Source organism: Rhinopithecus roxellana, chromosome 21 (genome assembly GCF_007565055.1).
Source record: "Rhinopithecus roxellana isolate Shanxi Qingling chromosome 21, ASM756505v1, whole genome shotgun sequence".
In the NCBI taxonomy this organism is placed as follows: domain Eukaryota; kingdom Metazoa; phylum Chordata; class Mammalia; order Primates; family Cercopithecidae; genus Rhinopithecus; species Rhinopithecus roxellana.
The window spans coordinates 16972401-16987952 of record NC_044569.1 but is presented as its reverse complement, the minus strand read 5'-3'; the positions used below and the strand labels follow the sequence as shown (position 1 = coordinate 16987952).

Sequence of the window (15552 nt, the reverse complement as noted above, 5' to 3'; positions counted from 1 at the left end):
TTAGCTTGTTGAGTTTTTTAAAAACTTGACTTTTGTGATTTCTTATTTTGGCTCTATTGGCTTTGTTTCTTCTGCTGGTTTCTTAAGAATGTATTTTAATTACAGAAAAAAATAAAAATATTTTTACATGTTGAAGAAACAAGGCCAGAAAAGAGGCCAGTGGTTATTAACTTTTCCTGGCTGACTTTGGTCTTAAATTAGTTAACATTTGGAGGGGCAGATTAGCTTTGTGGTGAGCAGGATTGCCTAAGTTTCAGTTCTGCTTCACCACTTACTATCTCAGTGACATTTGACAACACATTTGGCCTCTGTTTCCTTGTCTGTAAAATAGGGATAATAATTGTACTGACTTTATCTGGTTATTATGGAATTTAAGTGAGTTAGGTGCTTAAAACCACCACACAAAATACCTCAGAGGTTTTAGCCCCCAACAACAACAACAACAACAACAACAACAACAACAACAAAACGTGGAGATTTTCTACCTAGCATATCTCTAGCATTTAACCAGTGAAATTAGGTAGTTTTATGGGGATACTCTTGAGTTTTCAGATGTCTGTAGTATTTTTATATCTGTAGCTCAGTGGTCCTCCCAAAGAGGAAGTGTTTGTTTTGCTAGTTAAGTCTTAGTATCTCAGTGATTGCAACTGGGTCCCCAAGTTCTTTTAAACAATATGTTCAATCATTTTTTTGAGATTTTGGCTTATCTGAGTCAAGCCTACTTGTCTGCTGTTTATGAAGTCTATCGCCTTTCAACGGGAGGTAATAAAGTATTTGCTGTTTACCCTTTTGGCAGTTTTTCATGATTTCTTGGAAGTAGTTGTTTCAGAAATCAAGTTGGTGCAAAGTGTTTTCTTCTCCCCACATTCCCCAACCTGCCAGTATTCTCAAATATGATTGATGAAATTAGGACACTTGGATTCAATTAAAGAGGTGTGTTGCCCCATTTCCTTGCCTGATTTAGATTTTCACTCTCTTTTGTAGAGAAAAACAAAAGACATTTACGTCCTACCGTTAACTTCTATTTTAAGGTATTAGACTGAGTTTCAACTTTTGTTTTTTTGAGATAGGGTCTCATTCTGTTTGTTGCCCAGGCTAGAGTGCAATGGTATGATCATAGCTCACTGAAATCTTCAACTCCTGGGCTCAAGCAGTCCTCCCACCTCAGCTTCCCAAGAAGCTAGAACTACAGGCACACACTACCACACCTGACTGATCTTCTATTTTTTATTTTTTATTTTTTTGTAGAGACAAGGTCTTGCTATGTTGCCCAGGCTTGTCTTGAACTCCTGGGCTCAAGCGATCCACCCGCATTGACCTCACAAAAGTGCTGGGATTACAGACGTGTGCCACCAGGTCTGTCTGTAGCTTTTCTTTCCTAGAATTCATGGAAAAGAGAATATATGTTAGAATATGATAAAGAATTACATAAAACAGTATATTCTGTCCTTATATTAAAATAACTATAAAATGTATGTATCATACCATATTATATAGTATACAAAATTCATATATTACAAAGATGTATGTAAGTATATACTAAGTTACATGTCTGTTGACTGTGAAGATAAATATAATGAAGGGAGAGAAATGAAATGGGAGAGGGATAGATGAAATGCAGGGGTTGAGAGGGTGCACTGTGGTGTTACAGAGCTGCACTGTTCCCTAGGCAGCCACCAGCCACATGTGCTGTTTAATCAAAATTACATAAGAATTAAAATCCAGTTACTCAGTAGCAGTAGGCACATTTCAAGTGCTCACTAGCCACATACGGCTATTAGCTACCATGTTGGGTAATGCAGATAAAGAACATTTCCATTGTCACAGTTCTATTCATAATGGTTGATAAAGATTGCCAAAAAGATAAGTATTGATGAAGTAAATAGATACATAGGAAATGAAGAAATTATAATATATATGTAATATCTCTGTTCTAATAAGAGAAGAAATGCTGTGGGTGCCCCAGAAGAGACAGTATTCATAGAAGGTAGAACAGTGACAGGATTGAATTAAAGATTTCACATCCTAGCATGTACTGTTGTAAAGGTGGAAGCATTTACACAGATGTTCCATGCCAGAAGTGAGACACCTGGAAGCAGGAATTTGGAACATCACACAGTGACTCCATTGCAATGGAAACGATCAGGCGGGTAAACCCCTCAATATCCTTTCTTGGGCCAGGTAGCAATGGTGAGGAGTCTGCCTGTGTTGGAGCTTGGAACAGAGGAAAAGGGCAGTGTCTTCTCCAGGCTGATGAGGGCCAGGAGTGATTGAGATAATCGATATGGAAAACCAGTTGCTGGGATAATCCATGTTGAATCTTTTCCACCCTTCTGACAGCCCAAGTAGGTTATTCATACAGTCTGTACTTTAAAGATGGTTGAACCACTAAGCATTTTTGGAAAGACAATACGTAAGAGAAAAAGCTCAAAGGGAAGAACTGGAAATAGTTAATACAAAAAAAAAAAAAAAAATACGTGAAATAACTGCTGAAAATGCCTGAACATCTGGAGTTTCCTCTCCCTACTCCCATACCCAGTTAGTGTCCATCAGAAAACAGGGTGTCCTTACAGCCGTGTGATGAGAGTATCTTCACTTCTGATCAGCAAAGGAATGTTTGGGAATTCTAGGCAGGTAAGCAAGGAAACAACATAAGTAACAGAGTCAAAGCCATAATGACTGTGAAATGAGAGGAGATGAATGAGAGTGGAACAAGTGAGAGATTTTGTGAGATTTTGGAAAACGAGTTGTGCTGATGTGGTTTAAACTTGATGTAGTAAGTGGTGCTCTACCGTTGCACATAATGCATTCCTAAAAATATATATGAAAGTAAGTCATACAAAATTCCAGCATCAAATGTGTATAAAAATATACAGAATTTCAATATATCAAAATTGATATACCATGAGGGGCAGTTATTTTTTTCCTAGAGAGATTTTTAAAGTTATATATATATATATATTTTTGAGACAGGGTCTTGCTGTGTCACCCAGGCTATAGTGTGATGGCACAATCATGGCTCACTGCAGCCTTGACATCCTAGTTTCAAGTGATCCTCATTACTCAGCCTCCTAACTGGGATTACAGATGCATGCTACCATGCCTGGCTAATTTTTGTATTTTCTGTAGAGAGGAGATCTCGTTGTATTGCCCAGGCTGGTCTTGAACTCCTGGGCACAAGTGATCCTTTCACCTCGGCATCCCAAAGTGCTGGGGTTACAGGTAGGAGCCACTGCACCCAGTCTAATTATAATTTTTTAAATTACAGTTACTGATGCTTTTTAAGCACCCAAGGAATAGTTTAAAATTAGTAAAATCATAGGAAAAATTATTAAATGCAGACAATGCCTTTTAAAAATGTAGCCTCTCCAGCTAAACAGAAATAAGTAACTTTAGTAGTTAAGTGGAACTGGTCCTCAAGTTGGGAAGTTTAGGTTACTTTTTGTTTTGGTTTGCTTTTTTCTGGAGACAGTCTTTCTATGTTTCCCAGGCTGGTCTCAAACTCTTGGACAAAAGCAGTTGTGTCTATTTACTTAGAGTTGGAGTCTCTCTCTGTCACCCAGGCTGGAGTGCAGTGGTGCGATCTCGGCTCACTGCAACCTCCGCCTCCCGGGTTCAAGCGATTCTCTACAGGCACACGCTGCCACACCCAGCTAATAGTTTATTTTTGGTAGAGACGGGGTTTTGCCATGTTGTCCAGGCTGTTTTTGATCTCTTGACCTCGTGATCCGCCCACCTTAGCTTCCCAAAATGCTGGGATTTCAGGCATGAGCCACTGTGCCCTGCCAGAATTTAGTTTTTGGTAGATCAATCTGGAAATTATGTTGATTTTGATGGTGATCTCATTTTTATTAACTTACCTTAAATCTGTCAAGCAAAAATGTGTAACAGTTACATTCTTTTGCTTTTTCATGAGATGTAAAGAAGCAGTGTCCTCTGAATCCCTGCATTTCCTTTGCATTTGGATCTGTAGAATCTTTTGATGCTAAATTCCAATTCAGAATCAGAAAATTCTCTTCTTTTCCTTTAGTATTGAACATAATGTGAGCTACCTGAATATTTGCCACTCAGCATGCCCGATATCCTTGTTTCTTGTCACAAGTATCACCCACATTGCAGACCCCGTTGTACAAAACTGAAATGCTGACTAACATCATCATGGGATAGTTCTGACCTGCTTATTTGTTGATATGTGAAAGCCTGAATTTTGCTTCAAAAAAGTCATTCAGGATTAACATTGTATTGTGTAATAAAGTGGACTTTGTGTGAAAGTTGGAGATCTCTTGTAGATAATTCAGAACTACTGGAAGTTTCACAGTACACTTGTAAATGATGAAAGTGTTAAGAGTTTCCTTTGACAGTAAAACACAGGATGGCAAGAGGACAAAATCTGAAAGTAGAGAAAAAAGGACAGAAGGAAAACTGGGAAGAGGAAAGAAGACAGGAACACATAATACAGCTTTATTCATGCCTGCGAGAATGTTGTGTCCCCATGCAGAAGCAGGTGTCATATAGGCCAGATGACCCTTTTCCCTCAACTCTCTGTCTTAGAATGTATCATCTGTGGGAAGGAGGGGAGCATCTAGGTGTCTACTGCTAGGGAGCTAGGAGTTCTAGGATTGTCAGGTTCTAGGATTGTTAGGTTGGGCTTAGCCTGCTAGATTTTATTCTGTCTGTATTCCGGCATTTTTACCCCTTTCTGGCTAATCATCCAGCACCATTTCCCTCCATTTGAGGATTTATAGGTGTAATTGGGCTGGGGGATGGGGGGCTCCCTTTTTATCAGGTGATGCTGCCCTTGAAGCCTCCAATAGCTTATTAGTTTCAAGATTCTCAGAATTCTTAAGCCTCTCAAATTAAATCTCCAATACTACATAAAACATTTCTGTACACTGCGGGGGTGAAAAATTGCCACTGTCTGTACCTAACTGAAACCTTGCTATGGCCAGGCATGGTGACTCACGCCTGTAATGCCAACACTTTGGGAGGCCGAAGTGGGAGGATAGCTTGAGCCCAGGAGTTTGAGACCAGCCCTGGCAACATAGCGAGACCCTGTCGCTACATAAGATTTTTTAAAAATTAGCTAGGCGTGGCAGCACATGCCTGTAATCCCAGCTACTTGGGAGGCTGAGGTGGGAGGATTGCTTGAGCCTGGGAAGTCAGGGGTGCAGTGAGCCATGGTGATGCCACTGCACTCCAGATTGTCTGACCTGTGTCCAAAAAATAAAACCCTGCCATGACACTTAAACTCCCTTGTATGTGAGATAATACTCTAAAATTTAATCGTAACGTAATACTTATTTAGCATTAGCTCTGTGCCAAGACACTGTTCTAAGTACTTTTTCTATTTTCATTAATACTGTGATTGTCATAGGTAGATTCTAATCTTATCTATTTTATAAATGAAAACAGTGAGGCACAGAGGTATTAACATACTGTCTTTAAGGGAAATTTGAAAAAATACATTAAAACCATTTAAACAGCTCCGGTCACATTTTGATATATTTTCTTTAGTCTTTTTTTAACAAAAGAAATCATGATTAAAAATGTCATTGTAAACCTAGTTGTAAAAACAACAACAACAGCAACAACAAAAACACAGTTGTAGCCATGCTGTGTGTACAAAATTAATTCCTGCTTGGCTGTCTATCTTGGTTAGTCTCCAGTGAGTGATGCATGAAGTAAAATCACGAACTAGGAATTGAGAGTTACGGGTTATAGAAGTGACTCTATGAACTTGAATAAATTGTATACTATCAAGGCATTCTTCATTTTCATGCTGTGGATTTCAAACTTAATGATTTATAAGACCTAGCTCTAAAATTCAGTGCCTTTAACTTTTTCCGTATTTCTGCCTCATAGTTGAATACTTCTCAGTACTTTAATTCAACTTACGAAAGAGACATACAGAGTTTAAAATTTTCTTTCCTTGCCTCTTTTTCCTAAGAATTTTCCCTTCACGAAAGCAATACATAATCATTAGAGAAAATTTGGAAAATACTGAAAAATAGAAAAACCGCCCACAAATTTACAGCAGTCACTGAAAACCATTATTAAAATTTTCATGTATTTTGTTTCACTGTTTTCTTTTTTTGTTTTAAATAGTTGCAAATATGTAGTTGTATTTTTTTAAAAGTCTTTGTGAAAGCAAGTTTCTTCAACTTAACATAGGTAGCCAGATTTATATTGTCTTTTATTTTTTTTTTTTTTGAGACGGAGTCTCGCTCTGTCGCCCAGGCTGGAGTGCAGTGGCCGGATCTCAGCTCACTGCAAGCTCCGCCTCCCGGGTTTACGCCATTCTCTCGCCTCAGCCTCCCGAGTAGCTGGGACTACAGGCGCCCGCCATCTCGCCCTGCTAATTTTTTGTATTTTTTTAGTAGAGACGGGGTTTCACCATGTTAGCCAGGATGATCTCGATCTCCTGACCTCGTGATCCGCCCGTCTCAGCCTCCCAAAGTGCTGGGATTACAGGCTTGAGCCACCGCGCCCGGCCTGTCTTTTATTTTTTAAATTTATTTTATTTCTTTTCTTTTTTTGAGTTGAGTTAGAGTCTCGATCTGTTGCCCAGGCTGAAGTGCAGTGGCAGGGTTTTGGCTCACTGCAACCTCTGCCTCCCAGGTTCAAGTGATTCTCCTGCCTCAGCCTCCTCAGTAGCTGGGATTATAGGTGCACACCACCACACCCAGCTAATTTCTGTATTTTTAGTAGAGACAGGGTTTCTCCATATTAGCCAGACTGGTATCTCTTGTTTCTTTCATTTCAAATAAGAGTGGAACTTTTTTAAGGTCTGTTTATCCACATGGGGATAAATAAGTTATTCTTGTTGGATTTATTGAAAGAACTAGGCCACATAACAAATCAGGCAGTGGGTTACTGAAAAGAATATTGAGTCTGGGCGCCAGCTCATGCCTGTAATCCCAGCACTTTGGGAAGCCGAGGTGGGAGGATTGCTTGAAACCGGGAGTTCAAAACCAGCCTGGGCAACATAGCAAGACCTTGTCTCTACAAGAAATAAAAAAATTAGTTGGGTATGGTGGTGTGCACCTGTAGTCCTAGTTACTCGGGAGGCAGAGGCAGGAGGATCATTTGAGCGCAGGAGGCAGAGGTTGTTGGAAGCTGATACTGTACCACTGCATTTCAGCCAGGGTGACAGAGTGAGACCCCATCTTGGAAAAAAGAAAGTAAGATTGGAAGTCTGTTAGTGTGCTATTGTAATTTATTGTTGGAATGCTATCATTGGTGACAATACCTTCTAAATGTATTTAAGCCCTCCTAGCTTTTGAAGTAAGATTCATGTTAGGGCTAGAATTTGTCTGGGTATGGTGGCTCATGCCTGTAATCCCAGCACTTTGGGTGGCTCACTTGAGCCCAGGAGTTCAAGACCAGCCTACACAACATGGTGAAACCCAGTCTCTACCAAAAAAAAAAAAAAAAAAAAAAAAATCTGTGTCTGTCTGTCTCCCTCTCCCTCCCCAAGTTTGGTGGTGTGCACCTGTAGTCATAGCTACTTGAGAGGCCAAGGTGGGAGGATCACTGGAGCTCAAGAGGTCGAGACTGCAGTGAGCTGTGATTGTGCTGCTGCACTCCAGCCTGGGCAACAGAGTGAGACCTTTTCTAAAAAAACCAAACAAAAGAAACAAAAAAAACCTTTAGACTTTGATATTTTGATATCATTGCACTGAAGAAGTTTGAAATACAAACCTCTTAAAGCAGTTATATCAAAGAGCAGAATATGGAAGTTTTAACTTTTTAAGTTGCCAGCAGCTTTGAAAAATGCACATATGCACACGAATTTACTTAGAACTTCTGCTTCTGAAACTCACCCATCAGTAGCTAACTCATTTAAACCGTGGTTAAGGTACATTTCTGTTGAGTAATGTTCTTGACAGGTTAGACCATTCGTCTATAACCAGTGCAAATTGAATGGAGATCACTGTGAAACACTGCATTTCTTTCTTTATACCTTTCTTTGCCTAAACATTTCTAGTATAAATTCCCTTATTTTGATTTTCCAAAGTTAATTGCATCAGTATTGTCTGGACCTGGCTTGGCATCACTTAATGGGAGAAAGCACTGAATAAGTATAGCTATTAGCATGGTGATGCAGTTTATTTAGTGTTAAGCTACACTAATAAACTAAGTGATCAGAATGTGGAAGATAGGTTCTGTTTCATCAGATGCTGGTTAAACCACAGCGGGGTTTCTGTCTTCAACTCTGGATTCCATATTACCAAAATGAATTAACTTGCTACAGTGTATCCAGAGGCAGAGACAAGAACAAAGGGAAATGGAACTAACGTTCCTTGGAAAATGGTTGAGGGAACTGGGGAGATCAGAGCTGGGGAGGGGTATAAATTATGTGAATACCTATCTTCAGAACCTTTGAAAGCTATCAAAAAAGAGGATTTGGTTTACTTCTGAGAGCAGAACTAGGACAAGTGGATGTATTACAGGTGACAAGCAAGACCACTCTGCCATTTAAAACTTCCTAATGTATAAGGGCTATTTAATAAAGTAGTCAGTTTTAGTCTCTGGCCATCTACCTCTATAGCAGGTCTTATGCACAGTCTAACTCCTAGCTAGATTAATAACACTATTGACCTATTTACCTCACTGTTACCTGATGTTCAGGTTTCAATAAAAAATTACAAGGCCTGCTGAAAGTCAAGAAACAGTCTGAAGAGAGAAAATTTGAAATGATCAGACCAACAATTTAAAATAATTGAAATGTAAAGAGGTGTAACAGAAAAAGTAGATACAATGCAAGAACAGGTGGGTAATATAAGCATAGAAGTGAAAATGCCCAGAAAAAATCCAAAGCAAATGCTAGGGGGAAAAAATTACCAACACTTTGGGAAGGTTAGGTGGGAGGACCACTTGAACCCAAGAGGTGAAGGCTGCAATGTGCTGTGATTGTGCCTCTGCACTTCAGCCTGGGTGACAGAGTGAGACTGTGGAAAAAAAAAAAAAAAAGTGTCTTTGATGGGCAGTTCAGCAGACTGGACACTGCCAAGGAAGGAAGTGGTGAACTTGAAGACTAGGTCTATAGAAACTTCCCAGACTGAAATGCAAAGTGAAAACAGAATGGAAAAGAAGTCCCCACAAATAAACAGAACAGCCAAGAATTGTGGGACCATTTGGAAAGGTATAGTGTACATGGGCTTGGAATACTAGAAAGCAAGAGAATGAAGCTGAATAAATATTTGAAGTAAAAATAGCCAAGAATTTTAAAAATTAGTGACAGACACCCAATCACCGATCCAGGAAACTCAGAGCTCTAACACCAAGCAGGATACCAAAAGGCCTACAATCTCTACTTAGGCATGCCATATTCAAAAGTGCAGCAAACCACAGTAAAACCTTGACAGAAGTAAAGTAAAAACCTTGAAAGAAGCCAGAGGGGGAATCACCTTACGTTACCTGTAGCATAACAAAGATAAATTATGGCCTTCTCAGCAGAACCATGCAAGCAAGAAGATAGATGGTAAGTGTTGAAAGAAAAAACTCACCAACTTAGAATTATATACCCAATGAAATATATTCTTCAAAAGTGAAAGACAAACTAGTGAGTTTGCTGTTGCTGGAGGTGGTCAAAAAGAGGTTGAATAACAAGGACGAGAAATGCTGGGTTCAATGTTTGCCTAACTGTATTCGATACATAAGCTGTTAGCTCTCTAAGGTGGTAGTAAGTGTTCAGCAGAAATGCATTTCAGTGATTTTGAGGAATGTTGCAAACCGGATTGTACTCTTGGAACTTCACTCTGCTCAGATACTGAGGATCTGAGCAGGCCTGTAGCAAAGAACCCTATTTTTGCTTACAAACATAAGCCCAGAATCTCTGACTTTTGGCCTACTTGTTAAAACCTTATGGAATGATGTTTCATGGAACACCCAATTTGGGAAACACCAGATTAGATGACATTTATGACCCTGAGAAATGGGATTCTTTATTAACTGGATAATATATGTACTAAGTGAGTGAAGCTAAAACGTTACTTAGAAAACAAAGGTAACAGTATTAACTTCCTTATTTGAATATGAGTACATGTAGAAAGACTGATTATGGAGGGTCATTTCTTTAAATTCTTTCTCTCTGCTTGATTTGAAATTTCTTAACAGAAATAACCAAAGTTAAATGCTGCTTATCAGCTCCTGGCTTACTCTTTCCGCTCCATCTTTCCACCCTCAAGGTCAAAACATTATTAGGAGGTTCAGCTTTCCTGACACTGGGCACCTTTTCTGGTTGAACTAGCCCCTTGCTGCCTTTTCCCTAGTGTCTTTATGTTGCTGCTATTACTCTTGTTTAAGAAAATTTATCGTGGGGCCCATATGCTGTTATTCATGGGAAAATGACAACTCTGCTTCACTACTAGGAATGTCAGAGATGTTTTAAGGACAGAAGTAGACTACCTGATACAAGTCACAGTGTTTCCTTGTTGGATTTTGAGTTTTAGGAACATAACTAGTTCTCCTGTCACTGTGCTGATCCCTTAGTTGAGCTTTCGTTTGGATAACATCTTCAGAATACCCACCCCCAAAATAATTCCAGGATACGAGAGAGAGGTTAGCATAATGGTTAAGCACGAGGACTCTGAAGACAGATTATCTTAAGTTGGAGCCCCCTTTGGCCCCTGTGTGTTGACTTTGGGTGAAGTTTCTTAATCAATGGTTAAATGTGATTTAGTTTCATCATCTGTAATACATGGTTAGTAATAATCTCTATCTGTGAAGGTTAAATGGAGCACTTTGAACAATGTTTGGCATGTAGTAAGATGAAAAGTGTAGTAGCTATTTGGTTAGGGTCACAGTGTGGTATATGAAATCTTGGAATATATAAAGTTTGTTTGTAACATCTATCCTAATAATTTAACATTACCGGTTTTTCAAAACCCAGCTGGCAGTCAGGCATTGGATTCCTTGCCGAAAACCTGATAAATATCTTTTTCCACATGCTTGTTAACAATCTGGAAGATTAATGAAACTTTGCAGTAGTAGATTTCTTAAGAGAATGAAATTAACTAAAGGAAGTGAGACAGTTCGTTAGGTAATACTTACACTAAAGTAAAACTTCTGCAGTCAAGGGGAAAAAAATGCTCCATCTGAGATGTATAGGATGACCTGTGAAAAGAAATGAGAAAGGATTTGATACATTGGATTTTACATTTTTAAAATTGTCAATTCCAGGATTAGAGACCAAGCTAAATTTGAGCATTTGTTTCCCAGAAGGTAAGGGCAAGCCACTGAGATCTTTATCTCCTTTGGACTCTGTCCCCTGGGGATGGTAACAGACTTGACTCATCTGCAGTTTCAGAAACTCCCTGGCCTCATGGAATTTCTTGGCCTTATTAAAAAAGAAAATGGATGTGTGCGTGTTATATCTTGATTAATACTTCAGTTAGTTTTTCCCTCTAATCTGGAAAAGAGGCCCAATTCCAGGACATGCTAAACGAAGTAAAAGTAAATGGTGATGGCTCCTAAAAATGAGAACTGAAGCTTCTTAATAGTTCTATTGAAGGCAGTGGCTTAAGGAAGACTTGTATGTTAACTTCTTAAAAGAGGCAAAGGACATTATACTACAGATAAATGAGGTCACCAGAGAAAACAAACTTTGTACCTTTTTTCTCTACAAATTCTGCTGTTTTTATCAAGAAATGGGTAGGAAGCCATAGGTCTGCAATAGAGTAAGTATGGTGCTTAGAATTGACCAAAGCCTTTAATTGACCACTAAAAATACCCGTATGGATGTAGTTGAAATTCTCTCTCTCTCTTTTTTTTTTTTTGGTTACAATTATGTAGGAAAGAGAAAAGCAGAATTATTAGCAGCATCTGCAAGAAAAAGGCAGCAATGTAAATATTTTAATTTCAGAAATAATATATATTTAAAGCAACTAGAAGTTTAGAACAGCTATCTGGGTCAGTCCTAAAATGAACAAGAATTACAAATTTCAGGAAATGTATTCGCTTAGATGTTCTTAACTGCAAGGTGATTCTGATATCTCAGAATGATAACCACAATTATATAGAATTTCTTTGAAAATTTCCACATCAGTTTGGCCACACAGCACTGTAAAATAGTACCCTTATTTTATAAAGGAGACATCTGAGACTTACTTAGATAATCTTCGGGAGTCCTTGCCCAGGGTTACATAGATAGTAGATTGAGGAAACAGTACTCCATCCAGATCTTCTGACTTCATGGAGTGTTGACTGGGGCGTACTGTTAATACTCAGTCCCCTGCTGGATACTGCAAGTAATGTCGATACATAGAAAGTGTGTTTTCTCCTAATTATGGGTATGAAATTAGAAAACAATCCAGTAGTAATTCAGAAATAACTCATGTAGTAGCATATCTTAGGAAGTTAGCTTGAGGCCAGAGTCAGAAGAGATTCTGTGGCAGTGTTTAGTCTTAATGTAGGTCTTGAAAAATATATAAAATTTGGATCCTAAATATATACTTAGTATTAACTGTAAAGAAATCTGTAATGGTGGTTCAGATTTCAAGAAGCTGTAGCCCACTTGCAGTGCACACAAGGCAAATCACACCTCCTAGTTCACTAGTGTTGAAGTATAGCAGTGTAAAGAAGGCTTCTGCCCTTACACGTATTAACAACCAAACAGTGCAGAGATAGTTTCAGCTAGGAGCCTAGAGTAAGGATGGTAAGAACAGTGGAAAAGTTTTAGGCAAAGTGAAAATTTGCCTGGCTTATGACAGGTGGGCAAAATTTTGAAGAGTGGAGGGGCTTGGATATGATCAGTGGAATTGAGCGTTGGTATGAAGCTGGAACTGCAGAAACTGACATGAGGGTTGCTCATGACTGAGGTGATAACAAACTTTAGGGTGGTAGTGATGACACTGGTGGCAAGTAAAGGGTAAATTAAGGACAGAAAGGTGGGCCTTGTTGAATGAGGAAAACGGGAAGTACAGTGGCTTAGGTCAACAGAGTAAGAAGAATGAGGTAAAGCATTGGTTCCCAAATGCACCCATGCCATGGTGCCACCTGAGAACATTTATTTTAATAGTTACTTTTTTTTTTATTTTTTGAAACAGTTTCGCTCTTGTCGCCCATGCTTGATTGCAATGGTGTAATCTCAGCTCACTGCAACCTCCACCTCCCAGGTTCAAGTGATTCTTCTGCCTCAGCCTCCCAAGTAGCTGGGATTACAGGTGCCCACCACCACACCCAGCTAATTTTTGTATTTTTAGTAGAGACGGGGTTTCACCATGTTGGCCAGGCTGTTCTTGAACTCGTGACCTCAGGCGATCCACCTGCTTCGGCCTCCCAAAGTGCTGGGGTTACAGGCGTGAGCCACCGCCCCTGGCCCTAGTTACGTTTATTTTGATGTGTGAGTCAAAACCAAAATGAGCACAACAAACCTGTGATTGCATGCATATTATTTCTTAGAATGAAGATGTTAAAAAATGAGTTGATTTAAATATTATGTAAATAGTGTAAGTGAGTCGTGGTAAAGAACATTATGAAGGATGGTAGTTAATTAATTGAAGTTTGGAAAATAGTGATTAAAAGTTGGGAGAGGTGGTATGAGGAAAATTTCTGGGGTTCTGAAAAAGCCTGTATCTTGATCTAGGTGTTGGTTACACGGATGGATACACATATATACTAACTGAAGTATCTTCTTAATAGTTACGAGTTTTATGTTGTGCCCCAATTTAAAAACTTTAAGTGGCTTTTGACTAAAGATGGGTAAGATGGAAAGAAGAGCAAAATTTGTAGTAGAGGAAAAACATGCAAAGTTGGTTTTCTTTGCTGATCTTATTTGTAGTAGAATAGATACTCAGTTACATTCCTTTTATTTACATTCTCTGCTTTCCAAAAATAATTTTTAAAGGCATGTAGCTAAGTCAATATAAAGAAATTGCTTATGAATGTTGGATATTGAATGTTTTGCTTATGAATGTTGCATTTCTTAAGAGATACATATGTATATACACGTGTGTGAAAGAGGTTTAACCATTCAAATGATAGAATTTTTTCCCTCTTTTTTGAGATTTCATTCATCAGTTTTTTTAAAAAGTGTTTTCTATATATGTGATATGTGAATGGTCAATAGGATGTTAAAGCAATACATTGTTACATGGTCAGAAAATAGTGAAAGTTTAGATATGAGAAAAGTCATTGGGGAAGGTTCAATGTAGAGTTTGGGATTTCAGCTGGCACTTGGAAGTATGGAAAGAAATTGGAATCCTGGACCGGTAAAGGAGGAAAAACTTGAACAAAAGATTCTAAATAGGAATTTTTACTGTATTTGACTTTAAGGGAATTTTGTTCATATTGGGCTTAATATCATAAAAATTCTATATAGTTTAAAATAACTTTAATATATTTGCTGTAGTGACCATACATTATTTGTAATCTTAAATACAGATATTTCTTTCTATTTTATTTTATTTTTAATTTAATTTTATTGTTTGAGACAGGGTCTTACTGTGTTGCCTAGGCTGGAGTGCAGTGGCACAGTCATGGCTTATTGCAGCCTCGACTTCCTGGGCTCAGGTGACTCCCACTTTAGCCTCCTGTGTAGCTGGGACTACAGGTGCATACCACCCATGTCTGGATAAGTTTTGTACTTTTTGTAGAGACAAGAAGTTTCACCGTATTGCCCAGGCTGGTCACAAACTCCTGAGCTCAAGCATTCCACCCACCTCGACCTCCCAAAATGCTGGGATTACAGGTGTGATCCACTGTGCCTGGCCAGTATTTTTAACCAAGTTGCATCACAGTGTGGATAATACAACTGCTACTCTGCAAAACATCTCAAAATGTTTTTGGTTGTATCTTTTTGAATAGCAAATGTATCATTTGACCAGAAATAACTTAGATCTATTAATTTATTCATCAATTTTGATGTATCAAAATCAATTATGTTACATGGTGCCTGGTGTTAATGAACCTTGAGCAGTTTATGTTCAGTTTTTAGTAAAAGTTGGAAGATTTGTTTTACCTGAAGGGAAACCAGTGTGTTATCTTCAGTTTTTAAAGCCTGTTTTCTTATCTATGGAACAGGAATAATGATGCCTCTGTTTTAGCATTTTCGTGAAGATTAAGAATTATGCAAAACAGCTTTGATAATCTGGGAAAATGTTTAATTTGTCCATCAGACTTTTTTTTTAAGTTTTGATTTTAGAATAATTTTAGGTTTACCAAAAAACTATGAAGAGAGTATAGAAAATTCTCATACACTTCACATCCAGTTTCCCCTATTGTAACATCTTGCATTAGTATGATACATTTGTCATAAGTAGTGAACCAATATTGATACATTATTGACTAAAGGCCATACTTTATTCAGATTTTCTTAATTTTTACCTAATGTCCTTTTTTCTGTTCCAGGATCCCATCCAGAATATCACATTAGATTTGGTTGTTTTGCTTCTCTTGGATGTGACAGTTCCTCTGACTTTCCGTGTCTTTGATGATCTTGATAGTTTTCAGCACTACTGGTCATGTCCCTCAGTTGGGATTTTCTGATGTTTTTCTCACAGCTAAAGTGGAGTCATATGTTTCAGGGAGGAAGACCGTAGAAAGAGAATG

At 38.4% G+C, this 15552-nt stretch overlaps 1 protein-coding gene and 1 long non-coding RNA gene across 3 annotated transcripts in view; one reads left to right on the top strand and one right to left on the bottom strand.

Annotated features, from left to right (window-relative positions):
• Positions 1–15552, top strand: part of RPRD1A (regulation of nuclear pre-mRNA domain containing 1A) — a 74421-nt gene that overhangs the window by 52830 nt on the left and 6039 nt on the right. The gene's annotated exons all lie outside the window — the stretch shown is intronic.
• Positions 1306–12229, bottom strand: LOC115895487. Its single transcript, XR_004055679.1, has 3 exons — positions 12112–12229; positions 11056–11118; positions 1306–1378 (listed from the first exon to the last, which is right to left on the bottom strand). It is a non-coding gene; the product is annotated as an uncharacterized LOC115895487 (long non-coding RNA).